The sequence below is a fragment of the Ailuropoda melanoleuca genome, chromosome 15 (assembly GCF_002007445.2).
Source record: "Ailuropoda melanoleuca isolate Jingjing chromosome 15, ASM200744v2, whole genome shotgun sequence".
NCBI lineage: Eukaryota > Metazoa > Chordata > Mammalia > Carnivora > Ursidae > Ailuropoda > Ailuropoda melanoleuca.
This window is the reverse complement of record NC_048232.1, coordinates 45,409,065-45,423,852: the sequence shown is the minus strand read 5'-3', so window position 1 is coordinate 45,423,852 and position 14,788 is coordinate 45,409,065. Positions and strand designations below refer to the sequence as shown.

At 43.6% G+C, this 14,788-nt stretch overlaps 1 protein-coding gene across 1 annotated transcript in view; it reads left to right on the top strand.

The window, feature by feature from the left end:
- PTPRR (protein tyrosine phosphatase receptor type R) overlaps nucleotides 1-14,788 on the top strand; it is a 260,911-nt gene that overhangs the window by 151,755 nt on the left and 94,368 nt on the right.

Genomic DNA, 14,788 nt, shown 5'->3' with positions numbered 1-14,788 from the left:
GCTCTCTGAAATAAGTAAATAAATCTTTTTAAAAGATTAAAAATAAATAAACCAAAACCAACATATGAAAACCAGGATATGCAAGGTACATAAATGAGGGGCTAATTCTTTACTTCCCCAAAATATTACATAAAGCTTCCCCATAGTATTTCTTAAAATAAGAAGCTTCCTGTTTATATTTTAAATATGATTGCTATTATATCCAACATTGCATGTCTGGGAAAGTGAGAGGTTCTCAAGGTACACTCCCTGGTTCATTCTCCTCTTATTTTCTTATATCTTCATTTTCTATCACTGTCCTTTTTGTTGCCTTAGGTTTTCAGATCACATCTCTAATTCCAATAACACACACACACATACACACACACACACACACACACACACACACACCACATCCCTTTAGGAAATCTAAGAACTTCAGAAGACCAAGGTGGTCATTCACATTTTTTTGTAAGTATTATCAAAAAACAGTGAATGAAGTAAAAAAAGAAAGGGATTTGTTGCACCGATGTCCAAAGTCCTGTAAAGGGAGAACACGTTGACTCCGTAACAGAAGAAAAACGGAGATTAATCGAATCTTCTTCCTCCACTCCCAAAATACTAGTTGGTTTCCAGATGGATCCTTGTGGGTCTCCAGGCACCATTTCCTTAGTCAGGTACCACTGCATTGGTGTCTTGGGCTGTAGATGAGATGGAACTTTCTCCCTGAGGCCAACCAGGAGTCAGAAGAACTGGATTCCAGCCCCAGCTCTGCCACTGCTGAATTGAGTGGCTTCAGATGAGTCATTCACCCACCTGGGCCTCACTTTCCTCATCTGTGATATGAAGGGCTTAAACTTGACTTCTTTGCTTCCTTCAGGCTCTTTTGCTTTTGTCACCCAGATTAGTTTTATACATTGATGTTTGCTTCAAAGAAAACCTCAAAGCAGGTATCTGGGCATTGGTGGTGAACCAAGGGCGGGATCTGCTCAGATGAAAGCAATATTAGGTGGTCATTTTCAATAGATGACTTAAAGATGATAATAAAACTACCTAGAAGTCAGACTAACTTTTAGTATCATCACGCACCACCAATTCTAAGCAAGGCCAGCGGTTAAATCCCTAAGGAGTACCTATTGCCAAAATCAGTGCCTTTTGTAGGGCGCTGCTGGGCATGTTTGAATTTCAAAAACATAAGGTTAAGTATCTCTTTCTTCCTTTAAATGAAGTGAATGTTTCAGAAGGGAGAGTGCAGAGATGGTGTCTTACTCATCTTTATGGTCCACATAGGGGACTCTAGCAAAGCCAAGTGTGTAATCAGCGTCAGATAGATTCCCTGCCATCTGGTCTATAAACGTCTGTGGATCCCCACCCATCGCCTCCCACTTCCTCCCCCCTCAGAGGAAGAGAAAGCTATTCTGTCCACAAACGCTCCAGGTCATCCCTCTCAACCCTGATACCTTACTCCATCAGTATTGCTTTTCTTTTTTCAACTGTGCCCTCTTTGCTAATGCAAAGGTTATAAGAATGGTATCAGGACTAACATGCGTTACATATTTCACATATATTATTTTATCTCATCTTCTCTGCCTGATCTAATCCCCTTCTCTCCTTCCATTCAGACTGTACACTCTTCAGATTTATCTTGGTATAACACTATTTGCATTTGATGACTCTGCTATGTAAAAATCCTTGAAAGCTCCCGGGTGCCTGCTGGCTTAAGCAGAGACCACCTTGCTGGGCCTCAGACGTCCTACACTCTTGGTCCCTGATCCTTCTTTCCAAATATGTTTGCCACTACCCCCCAAAATAAACCTTCCATTCTATCTAGTCTGTTCTCCAGGGTGCTGTGTTCCTGTCCACATCTGCACCTTTGTTCACCTGGTCCCTATTCTCTCTCCTTAATCTATCTCAAGTCTCCAAATCCCAACCAAAACTTACCTCCTACCCTTGGCTGTGACAGTTATCTGTACCCACAGGGATTCTTCACTCCTCTGAATTGTCACTCCCCTCGAAGTGATTTTCATTAAAGAATAATTCAGAAAGGGACTAAAACTGGTTTTCAAGTAGCTTGTCCCATCCCTTCACCAGCTTGGAAGGCTCTTAAGGACAGGTATGGGCTCCAGATACTCTCGTGTCTCCCATGGTTCCTGTGACCCTGGTACATTGTAAACACTAGAAAATTGCGGAGTTAATTAATTAATGTGCATTTGCATCTGGAGATCTCATGTATTTCCAAGAGCCTTCCATAAGAACAAATAGCCTATGATAAGCTACAGAGCTGAGTCTCTGTGCTAATATTACGTCTGACATTCACTAAGTCAGCAATTCAGCATGTTAGTTAAGTCCTTTGTTGTGTGGTTTTTCTCAGTGTACGAAATAGGTTTGATAATATCTGTTCTGCCTTTTTTTTAAAGGACACCATAAAATTAACAATCAATAGAAAATGGCATTTTGTCTGTGAGAAGGAAAAGTAAATCTAGTAGTCTTTTTGGTTTTGTTCTGTGATCCCATCCCACGAGCCTATGCTAGGTCAGTCACATTTTTGAACTTGGGAAAGTTGAAAATTTTTTTTTTTTTTTTTTTTTTTACTGAATTGATAAAGTTGAGCCTGCCATTTGACATCATAAATATTTATTTTATTTATAAATAGTTTTAAACTGTCAATTTACTTATAGTCTTTCTCATCCTATTTATAAATCTATATTTATAAATTTGACCATCTAATGTAATTTGACAGCTATCTGTATCCGATTAAATCTACTCTCATCTAACAAATGACTTCATTTCATTCATGAGTCCATGAATTGAAGAGATACACTCAGAGGCCTGCCCCATACCTACTGCGTGTAGAAACTTGGAATTTGTTTGTCTACCTGTGATGAGGAGAGCGGCCTGTGCCTTGCACAGCTCTTGTGATAGTTGAGCTAGACCGTGAGTGTCACATGGCTGGCACCGAGGAGGCTATAGCTAACTCCTGTTCCCCCTTCTCTTGTCCCATCCCTGTCCTCCTCAGATTCCCCGCTTGTCACTCTCAAGGAAACTGTATACAAGCTAGGTTCCAAATGTCCAGTAAACCAAAGATCATACTCAGACCCTAGAATGATACATTTTCACCTGTTGGGAAAACAGAGAACTTGTAAATATGAATTCCTGCAAGTTTCCCCTTTAGGCGACTGGACAACAGCCAATTTTATGGAAAGGAAATTAACAGGCAGACAGGGAGATTCATATTATTTCCTCACTTGATTTTTCATTAGGGATAAAAGTGAGCAAGGGCAGCTAAGGAACTGTCCAGAAAGGGTGTCTCATTGTGAGAAGGCCCTCTCACTGCCCCTCAGTTAATGGGCTGGGAGAAAGATGGCGTTAATGGAGGTTTTCTATCGCAACCGAGGCCTCCACAGGCCCCCAAGGGTTATCAATACCCAATGAATAAACATTTTCTAACTTCTCTTAAACTGTACCTTAATATGGTTTGTTTTGGTCCATAAATATTGTGCAAATGATGATTTAACACCCAGATGTGTGATTTTAAAGGTTAAGGCTGAGCCTGGGAGATGTCTATCAAAGCTAAACAGATGTCTGCTATAGTGGAAACAATGAAAACATGGGCCTGACCAAGAAAATGTTGAATATTCTACACGTAAACTAAAAGTTTTGTTTACTATAATTTCCTCCAGGCAAGCTGGAATGTTCCGACTTCTGTCCCCTGCTCTCCCTAGTGGGGAAACATTTCAGCGCTCAGAAATTTTGACTTAGAAGATACCTAATTGCTTTTCAACTAATGTTCCTTTGGGAAATATAAGAAAAGGAAAGAGTATAGAACAGACACAGCTGAATATCAGGGTACAAATTATACAAAAACACTCTGGAGGGGAGCCTGGGTGGCTCAGTCGTTAAGCGTCTGCCTTTGGCTCAGGGTATGATCCCAGTGTTCTGGGATCGAGCCCCACATCAGGCTCATATGCTGGGAGCCTGCTTCTTCCTCTCCCACTCCCCCTGCTTGTGCTCCCTCTCTCGCTGGCTGTCTCTCTCTGTGTCAAATAAATAAATGAAATAAAAAAAAAAACACTCTGGAAATTAAAATCTGTATTCATGAAATAGACCCATCCATGAAACAGAGCCAACTCCCTCACTTTCTTTCTAGGGAAACGGAGACACAGAATCTTCTATTTTAGGTCTTAGGGGAGAAAAACATAGACTGAGACAAGAAATCTTGTCCAAGCGATTTATTGAGAGGATGTTCTCAGGAGAAGCCTAAAGGAAAGTAGGAGAGGCAGAACAGGGAAAAAGAAGCCAAGCAAAGAGGTGGTTTCAGCTGACATCTGGTGTCAGCCTATTCACACAGGGAGCTCTGAAACATGAGTGGTATCTCATGAACAGTTGTTGTACCTCGAGGCAAACAGGGTGGGCATCTGTACCCCCATGTCAGTCAGCCATTGACTTCAGGCCCTCCCAGGGATGGCAGAAGCATAACTTTGTAGGCCCCTCTGGCCTAGGCCACTCCCATCAGCCAAGGGTGATTCTCCGGAGAAGTGGCCCCTGTGTGCTATTCACAGCCAATACTCGCAGCAGTGGGGGAGGGGAGGGGCCACAGCCTGGCGCAGGTGATCTGGGTGGGGCACCAACCACGTTACCACCCTGGCCAAAGGTGACAACGCTAGTTACAGCAGAGCTAGGTGTACGCCTCAGGTTTCCTTGATCTTTCATGTGGTACACATACCAAGTAGCCTCCCTGAGATAAACACCAGTTGTTCTATGGAACCTATGACCCAACACCGCCAAACACTATCGCCCACGACTCACTCTCTTCAGCTGGACAATATGGGAATCATAACAACACGTAACAAGCAACCATTTAGCAGTTAATCCAAATTTAGTTCCAAGTAACATCAATCAAAACAATTCAATAACATTTATTGACCCTTTACATGCATGATCTCATTTAATCCTCACAAGGGACTTCTTATCCTCTCCTATGGTGAGGAATGGACACTCAGAGAGTTGAAGTTACTGCCCAAATAACATAATAGTTACTGGGCTTGTGAGGGTGACGCATAGAATTTGAACCCAAGCAATTTGGCTCCAGAGCCTGTACTCCTAACAAGTACTGTATGGGGGGGGGGGGTACACATTCCCATATTCTATGGAAAATACGTAAAAAATAGATTACAAATCAATGTATTTACTAAGTAGGTATATTAGGGAGGGTCACACTGTTGCTCCTCTTGGCAAATGTCATGCTTGGCTTTCAGAATGTGTTTCAGATTCTAAACAAGTAAAATTCCATTTTGTGAGGTAGATTCAAATCACTCAAGTGGAGAACCGTCTCCCTGCCAGTCTAGTTCACTGCCAGTCTCAGCCTTTCCTCCATCTGGTTGTTCCCAGAGGCCGGGTGGATATCCAACAGAAATCTTCATATAACCGCTATGTTCTACCTCTTCCTAGCTGACACAGTTGACAGAACTTTAAGCTTCCCTTATTTTTGATTACCACGTCCTTATAAAGTACTTTTACAGGGATGTCCAGAGTTGGGGAGGCCTTGGAAATATGCACAAACCCTTTGCTTACAGTGAACATCAAACTCTTTTCCTCTTTATCTGTAGGACAGACAGTGGTTGCATTTTTATGGAGGTGTGTTGGGGTTCTGAAGGTTAGGGGAAAAAAACTTTAAAGTGTTCCTTATGTAAAACAAACAAACAAACAAACAGCAGGATTAAGAAAATGGAGGCAGAAGTTTTGAAATCTGCCCAAAAACTAATGGCAAGGCATGAGACAAAAGCCGATCGTGGCAAATGAGAGAAATATCAGGGCATACAACCCAGGGCGAGAAGAGCAGAAGCCAAGATCTGTTTTGAAGGAATTAAAAGTAGTAGAGCTCTGGGGCGCCTGGTGGTGCAGCCAGTTAAGCGTTGGACTCTTGGTTTCAGTTCAGGGTTGTGATCTCAGGATGGTGAGCTTGAGCCCCAGGTCAGGTCAGCGCCCAGCACGGAGTCTGCTTAAGACTCTCTCTCCTTCTCCCTCTGTCCCTCCCCGAGCCCCTGCACGCTCTCTCAATCAAATAAATGCACCTTTAAAATAATAAATAAAAGTAGTAGCGTTCTGCCCATAAAAGGTAAAAATTGGCCACCACTTGTCGGCAAGCAAAGACCTAGCTTCTCTCCAAGCAGACTGAAGTATTTGAACCCGAGGTGGCCAGTCATGCAATAACAAGAGCATTAAGTCCCATCAGGTCCTCCTCTCTGTGTCTTCCACCAGACGCCCATCGCCCAGGCTCCTGCGTCCTGAGATTCAAGCATGCCATCGCCACCGTCTTTTAACACCCATTAACTTGCAAATCTGATCCTGGACACTGGCTTCCAGCTTTACTCGGTGGTCTCCATTTCCACTCCCATGACGGGGGGTGGGGAGCGAAGCCCAGTTCTTTTCTGGGAACTCAGAGCCATTCTGTAGGCTCTGACCTATTTTGAGAGAAAATTAGGCTTACTTCCCTAGCTGCATAATGTTAGCGTCTCTATGGAGTTCTGCCTTGTCCTGTCCCTAAGGAAGAGGTTGTTGTCTATTAATGTTTGGTGGCTCACTGATTCCTCTACCCGTGATCAAATGAGAGTTTTTCTGTGGAGAGTACTAAATGCGGGGCTTTTCCAAATGAGATTACAAGTCTTTGCTAGGGGACCGTGTTCCAGGTCTCGATGTACAGGTTGACAGAATTAGGTGAAATGGCCTTTTTTGTAGAAGCATTTTAATCAGGGCAGGCACAGACGATTCCCAGAGTACATTTGCCTCCTATTTTGAGAGAGACCAGCTCTGAATTTTCGTTACTGTGTCAGGGGATTTTTTTTTACCTTGCAGGCAGACGGTTGCCTTTGGAGTTCTTTGAAATGTGTCATAAAGCTACAGCTCACGCTTCTGCTATGTGTATTTTCTGAACTGCTCAAACATTGTTTTCCTATGAAGTGATGCTCCGCTCTGATTGATACATGACCTCTCTAGCAAAACAGTGAAAAATCACAGATCACCCACAGCAGGTGACTTTAGCAAAATTATATTCAACTGATGGATTTTGGGGTTTTTTTGTTTCTTTGTTGTTGTTGTTGTTGTTATTTTTACCTGGACATATATCACAAACATTTCCATTCAGTAAGGCCTCATGATTATCTTGGATGTAATTGAAACACGGTGGGGGGGGGGGGGGGGGGGGGGGCTCTGTGCTCCCATACGTTCTGAAGCCGGCCTGGATGAAGTCTATCGTAGTATGTGCACATAGTGCCCTCTAGTGGAGAACTGCATGTTGAGGCCATTATTAGCCCGTGTCCTCTAGGGGAAAGGAAGCCGGGTCTTGTTTCTGTTTAAAAAAAAAAAAAAAATCCATAAAGACTTGTAATGTCCTCTCTGGCAGGTGAAGCATAATCTTGTTTGGCAGGTACTTTAGAAAAAGGTCTCGGTGTAGTGATGAAAGATCCGCAACTTGAGAAATAACAAATTAGTATGAACACTCCCATTTGAAAGTGATGTGCTTTCTAACAGTGCTTAGCACCCAATCGTTCTCATTTCTCATTCAATCCACAAGTAATTTTAAAGACAATGTGTCAAATGAAATTATTATTGCCTAATGTGTATTATAATATATAATTCCTTTTACTCAGGAGCCAATTTTTATTCTAAATCAGAAGTTTGAATGGGAGCCTCACTAACTCTCCCTTTTCCCAGGCCCAGCCATCTTGCCTGCCCCACTGCTCATTCCCCTCCTTCTCTCTCCCGATTCTGATTTCCCCGCATGGTGGTGTCTCTAGCACGAAGCCTGACACATACTTCCTATGCTATGAATATCTGTTAAATTTCGATATGAAACAAGGGAACAAGTCCTTAAAATTAGGTTAATTTTATGGAAAGAATTACTTCAAAAACAAAGCAAAACAGATGATCTCCATCATCTCCCCCTTGGCCTACAGATGTGAGTCTCTGGTGCTGGGGGGGGTTGCCTGGCCTCATTAACCACCATGAGGGAAGAGTGTGAGCTGCTCTCCTTGCGTGTCCTCGATATCACACTGCACCACTAAGGGGACCTTATAACACCCCTCCTTGCCCTGCTCTGAATGTAGTTTCCTGAATGATTAGTTTTATTCCTGTTATGTTTTATTTGCCATTGCCTTTTGAGCTCTACGGTAGTATTTTGTGACTAAATCCCCATTCATAAGAATATTCTTCTCCTGATAGAATCCTCAGTCTACCCAAGGATTCTGAGACACAAATTGGATTTTAAATCCACTTTAATCAATAATGATCATAGGAATGATTAAGTGCTAAAGGGCCTATGACAGAGAATACGTTAAAAGTATGGCAAAGACCTACCACAGCCTAAAAGAATAGACCTCGAAGGTGGATCCTTATGCGAAGTCTCTGATGGATGCTCAACCCAGCTCAGAAATCTGTTGCTTTTCTCAGGTAGCTCTTTCTCATTGCCCCCCCCAGGCAGTTTTTCCAGACCTGTACTGCTCTCCTTAAATTCCCACAGACCTCTGGGAATAAACTACCTCTACACCACCTCTCCTCCCCTTCCCAGACTCCACGAATACCTCCCCTCCCTCCCTCCCTCTCTCTCTCTCTCTCTCTCTCACAGACTCACACAGACACACACACACACACACACACACACACACGCACGCACCACCCAAGTCAAATCTCCTAAGAACTCATTTATCTGTTTCCTTACTTCCTAGTTCCGCACATATAATAAGGGTTCTTAAATATTGGCTGAGTAATACAAAGTTAGGCCTACTCATCTGACTTAGATTTACTCATCTGTTTCAGCTCTGAAATGTCCATTTCCTTTTAGAAAGTCGCAGCACATGGAAAACTTCTCACTTGCCATTTTATTCCTGAGTGCTTAATTTCTCCAATCCCTTTCTGTGACCAATGATTTTAAAGGCCTCTCAGCTTAATATACAGTCTTGTAAAATTAAAGAGATTCTATCCTGAACCTGTTACTACAGCACAGATGTACATCGAGGCCCTCAGGCATGCAAAGTCATGCAGTCGAATGATCCCGTATATGTCAAATAATGGTTTAGAAATCTAAACAGATATCAGACAACAAGATTGCAGATTTTTCCAGGTGAGGCAAGACTTCTTCACCTTTGAATATCCTGTAGAGCTTTGTACGGGGTAACTGCCCTTATTCTTGTCTTTACTTTCCTAACTGTATTTTAAAATTTCAATCTTTAAAAAAAAAATACTCATGAAACTTTTGCAGAGGGAAAAGTCTTCCATCCAACTTCTTGATACAGGTGATCTTTATAATCTTGACCGTACCAATGATGGCTTGATTTTCCATCACTGTTTTGTGGAAGAGAGTATTTTTTCACTTTTTAAACCAGCCTCTAATAGAGTGTTTTATTTCAACTTCAAAAGCATTTTTTTGCCTACTCTGTCCTCATAGTTCATGGAGCATAAATGTATTGGAGGTGGTAATTAATAAGGAAAAAAAAAAAACAGAAAGATGGCGGAGGAGTAGGGGACCCCTTTTTCAGCCGGTCCCCTGAGTTGAGCTGGATAGGTACCAGACCAGCAGGAAATATCCACGGAATCAGCCTGAGACGCAGGAAGATACATCTGGATCTCTACAAATGAACATCTCCAGCGCTGAGTATCGAGGTACGAAGCGGGGAGCCGTGAAACCGCGCACAGATATCGGAAGCTAAACAGAAGGGGGAGGGAGCCGCCGTGTCAGGGCGCCGGGAAGCGGTAGCCACCTGCAAGGGGGAGCGGACAGACCGCGGACCCGCACGCTTGAGACAGCAGGCTGAGAAGGGAGCTCCGGGAGCGCACGCGGGACGGCTGGCGGTTGGCGGGCCACCTGCACGGGGGAGCAGGCGGACTCGCGGACGGCACCCGCGAGACAACAGACTTAGAACGCGAGCTCCAGGAGCGCGCGCGCAGGGCGGCTGGCGGGCCACCTGCACCGGGGAGCGGGCGGACCGCGGACCCGCACTCTGGAAACGGCAGACTGAGTCCGTGAGCCGGGAGCGTGCACCACCAAGCATCTCACGGAGCTCCGGAGCTCCGGTGTGCTCACTGGATCGAGGCTGAGACCGGGAGCTCCGGGAGCGTCCGCGGGGCGGCTGGCGGCTGGAGGGCCACCTGCACGGGGGAGCAGGCGGACTCGCGGTCAGCACCCGTGAGACACCAGACTGAGACGGGGAGCTCCGGGAGCCCGCGCGGGGCGGCTGGCGGCTGGCGGCTGGCGGGGTTGGAAACACAAAGGACAGAGACGTGCCGGCCCTGGAAGTGAGGGCTGGGACGCCGGGTGTGGGGCGCACAGCCCGGGATGCTGCAGGGTTGAGCAGCACCAACAGAAACAGAGTTAAAGTGGCCAGAACATCAGTGGAGAACGATCCGCGATCCCTCTGTTCTGAGACAGAGGCTGAATTTCAGCCGCTGCTGCTCTCTCAGAAGAGGCATAGCAAACCGCCAGGGAAAGCCGCCAGAGAACAAAAGCCCGGAAATACCGGCTCACAGGGTGCCCATCCCCATCCCCCCTCGCAAGGGACACAGAGACTCTACCCAAACAGGGTTTTCTGAGTACCTGCAGGCAGGCCCCTCCCCCAGAAGGCAGGCTGAAAAATCAAGAAGCCCACAACCCGGAGCGCCTGAGTGGCGCAGTCACCAAGCACCTGTCTTCGGATTAGGGTGTGTTTACAACGTTCCGGAAAGGAGTCCCTCATCGGGCTTCTCCACCGGGAACCTGCTTCTTCCTCTCCCACTCCTCTGCTTGGGTTCCCTTTCTTGCTGACTGTCTCTCTCTCTCTCAAATAAATAAATAAACTCTTTAAGGAAGAAGCCCACATCCCTAAGATCTCTATAAAACAAGGGCGCACGGCCTGGGTCCCAGTCAACACTTGGGCTCTGGACAACCCTGCAATCTCTCTTCATCAGAATGACGAGAAGGAGAAGTCCCCCCCAGCAAAGAAAAGATAATGAGTCTGTGGCCTCTGCCACAGAATTGGCCTCGGCCACAGAATTAATACATATGGATGTATCCCAATTATCAGAAATGGAATTCAGAGCAACAATGGTCAAGATGATGAGTAAACTTGAAAAAAGCATCAGAGAAAGCGTTGCTGAGAATATAGAATCCCTAAGGGCAGAAATGAGAGCGAATCTGACAGAAATTAAAAATTCTATGGGCCAAATACAGTCAAAACTAGAGGCTCTGACGGCCAGGGTCACCGAGGCAGAGGAACGCGTTAGCGAATTGGAGGATGGGTTAGTAGAAGAAAAAACGAAAATAGAAGCTGGTCTTAAAAAAATCCACGCCCACGAATGTAGATTACGGGAGATTACTGACTCTATGAAACGATCCAATGTCAGAATCATCGGCATCCCTGAAGGGGTGGAGAAAAACAGAGGTCTAGAAGAGATATTTGAACAAATTGTAGCTGAAAACTTCCCTAATCTAGCAAGGGAAACAAGCATTCGTGTCCAAGAGGCAGAGAGGACCCCATCCAAGCTCAACCAGGACAAACCTACGCCACGGCATGTCATAGTGCAATTCGCAAATATTAGATCCAAGGATACAGTATTGAAAGCGGCCAGGGCAAAGAAATTTCTCACGTACCAAGGCAAAGGTATCAGGATTACGTCAGACCTGTCTACAGAGACCTGGAATGAGAGAAAGGCTTGGGGGGGCATTTTTAAAGCTCTTTCAGAGAAAAACATGCAGCCAAGGATCCTTTATCCAGCAAAGCTGTCATTCAGAATTGATGGAGAAATAAAGACGTTCCAAAATCGCCAATCATTAACCAATTTCGTAACCACGAAACCAGCCCTACAGGAGATATTAAGGGGGGCTCTATAAAGGTAAAAAGGCCCCAAGAGTGATACAGAGCAGCAAGTCACAACCGATACAAAGACTTTAAAGAGAAATGGCATCATTAAAATCATATCTGTCAATAATCTCTATCAATCTAAATGGCTTAAACTCTCCCATAAAACGCCACAGGGTTGCAGATTGGATAAAAAGACATGACCCATCCATTTGCTGTCTACAAGAGACTCATTTTGAACCCAAAGATGCATTCAGACTTAGAGTAAGGGGATGGAGTACCATCTTCCACGCAAATGGACCTCAAAAGAAAGCTGGAGTAGCAATTCTCATATCAGATAGACTGGATTTTAAACTAGAGGCCATAGAGAGAGATACAGAAGGGCACTATATTATTCTTAAAGGAAGTATTCAACAAGTGGATATGACAATTATTAATATATATGCCCCCAACAGGGGAGCAGCAAGATACACAAGCCAACTCTTAACCAAAATAAAGAGACATATAGATAAGAACACAGTAATAGTAGGGGACCTCAACACCCCACTATCAGAAATAGACAGAACACCCTGGCAAAAACTAAGCAAAGAATCAAAGGCTTTGAATGCCATACTCGACGAGTTGGACCTCATAGATATATATAGAACACTACACCCCAGAACCAAAGAATACTCATTCTATTCAAATGCCCATGGAACATTCTCAAGAATAGATCATGCTCTGGGACACAAAACAGGTCTCAGCCAATACCAAAAGATTGAAATTATCCCCTGCATATTCTCAGACCACAACGCTCTGAAATTGGAACTCAACCACAAGGAAAAACCTGGAAGAAACTCAAACACTTGGAGGCTAAGAACCATCCTGCTCAAGAATGACTCGATAAACCAGGAAATCAAAAAACAAATTAAACAATTTATGGAGACCAACGAGAATGAATACACAACGGTCCAAAACCTATGGGATACTGCAAAGGCAGTCCTAAGGGGGAAATACATAGCCATCCAAGCCTCACTCAAAAGAATAGAAAAATCTAAAATGCAGTTTCTATATTCTCACCTCAAGAAACTGGAACAGCAACAGAGGGACAGGCCTAACCCACTGACAAGGAAGGAGTTGACCAAGATTAGAGCAGAAATCAATGAATTAGAGACCAGAACCACAGTAGAGCAGATCAACAGGACTAGAAGCTGGTTCTTTGAGAGAATCCATAAAATTGATAGACCACTGGCAAAACTTGTCCAAAAACAAAGAGAAAGGACTGAGATTATTAAAATTATGACTGAAAAGGGAGAGGTCACGACCAGCACCATTGAAATTGCAAGGATTATTAGAAACTTTTATCAACAGCTATATGCCAAAAAACTAAACAATCTGGAAGAGATGGAGGCCTTCCTGGAAACCTATAAACTACCAAGACTGAAACAGGAAGAAATAGATTTCTTAAATAGGCCAATTAACTATGAAGAAATTGAGTCAGTGATAAACAACCTTCCAAATAATAAAACTCCAGGCCCAGACGGTTTTCCTGGGGAATTCTACCAAACATTCAAAGAAGAAATAATACCTATTCTCCTAAAGCTATTTCAAAAAATAGAAACAGAAGGAAAGCTACCAAACTCATTCTATGAGGCTAATATTACCTTGATCCCCAAACCAGGCAAAGACCCCCTCAAAAAGGAGAATTACAGACCGATTTCTCTAATGAATATGGATGCCAAAATCCTCAACAAGATCCTTGCTAATAGAATCCAACAGTACATTAAAAGGATTATCCATCATGACCAAGTGGGATTCATACCTGGGATGCAAGCATGGTTCAACACTCGCAAATCAATCAATGTGATACATCATATCAACAAGAAAAGACTCAAGAACCATATGATCCTCTCAATTGATGCAGAAAAAGCATTTGACAAAATACAGCATCCTTTCCTGATTAAAACCCTTCAGAGTGTAGGAATAGAGGGTACATTTCTCAATCTCATAAAAGCCATCTATGAAAAGCCTACTGCAAGCATTATTCTCAATGGGGAAAAGCTGGAAGCCTTTCCCTTAAGATCAGGAACACGACAAGGATGCCCACTCTCGCCACTATTATTCAACATAGTACTAGAAGTCCTTGCAACAGCAATCAGAAGACAAAAAGGGATCAAAGGTATCCAAATCGGCAAAGAAGAAGTCAAACTGTCTCTCTTTGCAGATGACATGATACTCTATATGGAAAACCCAAAGGAATCCACTCCCAAACTATTAGAAGTTATAGAACAATTCAGTAAGGTGGCAGGATACAAAATCAATGCCCAGAAATCAGTTGCATTTCTATACACGAATAACGAGACTGAAGAAAGAGAAATTAGGGAATCCATCCCATTTACAATAACACCAAAAACCATGCGTTACCTTGGAATTAACTTAACCAGAGACGTAAAGGACCTATATGCTAGAAACTATAGATCACTTTTGAAAGATATTGAGGAAGACATAAAAAGATGGAAAAATATTCCATGCTCATGGATTGGAAGAATTAACATAGTTAAAATGTCCATACTACCCAGAGCAATCTACACTTTCAATGCTATCCCGATCAAAATACCGAGGACATTTTTCAAAGAACTGGAACAAATAGTCCTTAAATTTGTATGGAACCAGAAAAGGCCCCGAATCTCCAAGGAACTGTTGAAAAGGAAAAACAAAGCTGGGGGCATCACAATGCCGGATTTCGAGCTGTACTACAAAGCTGTGATCACAAAGACAGCATGGTACTGGCACAAAAACAGACACATCGACCAATGGAACAGAATAGAGAACCCAGAAATGGACCCTCGGCTCTTTGGGCAACTAATCTTTGATAAAGCAGGAAAAAACATCCGGTGGAAAAAAGACAGTCTCTTCAATAAATGGTGCTGGGAAAATTGGACAGCTACATGCAAAAGAATGAAACTTGACCACTCTCTCACACCATACACAAAAATAAACTCCAA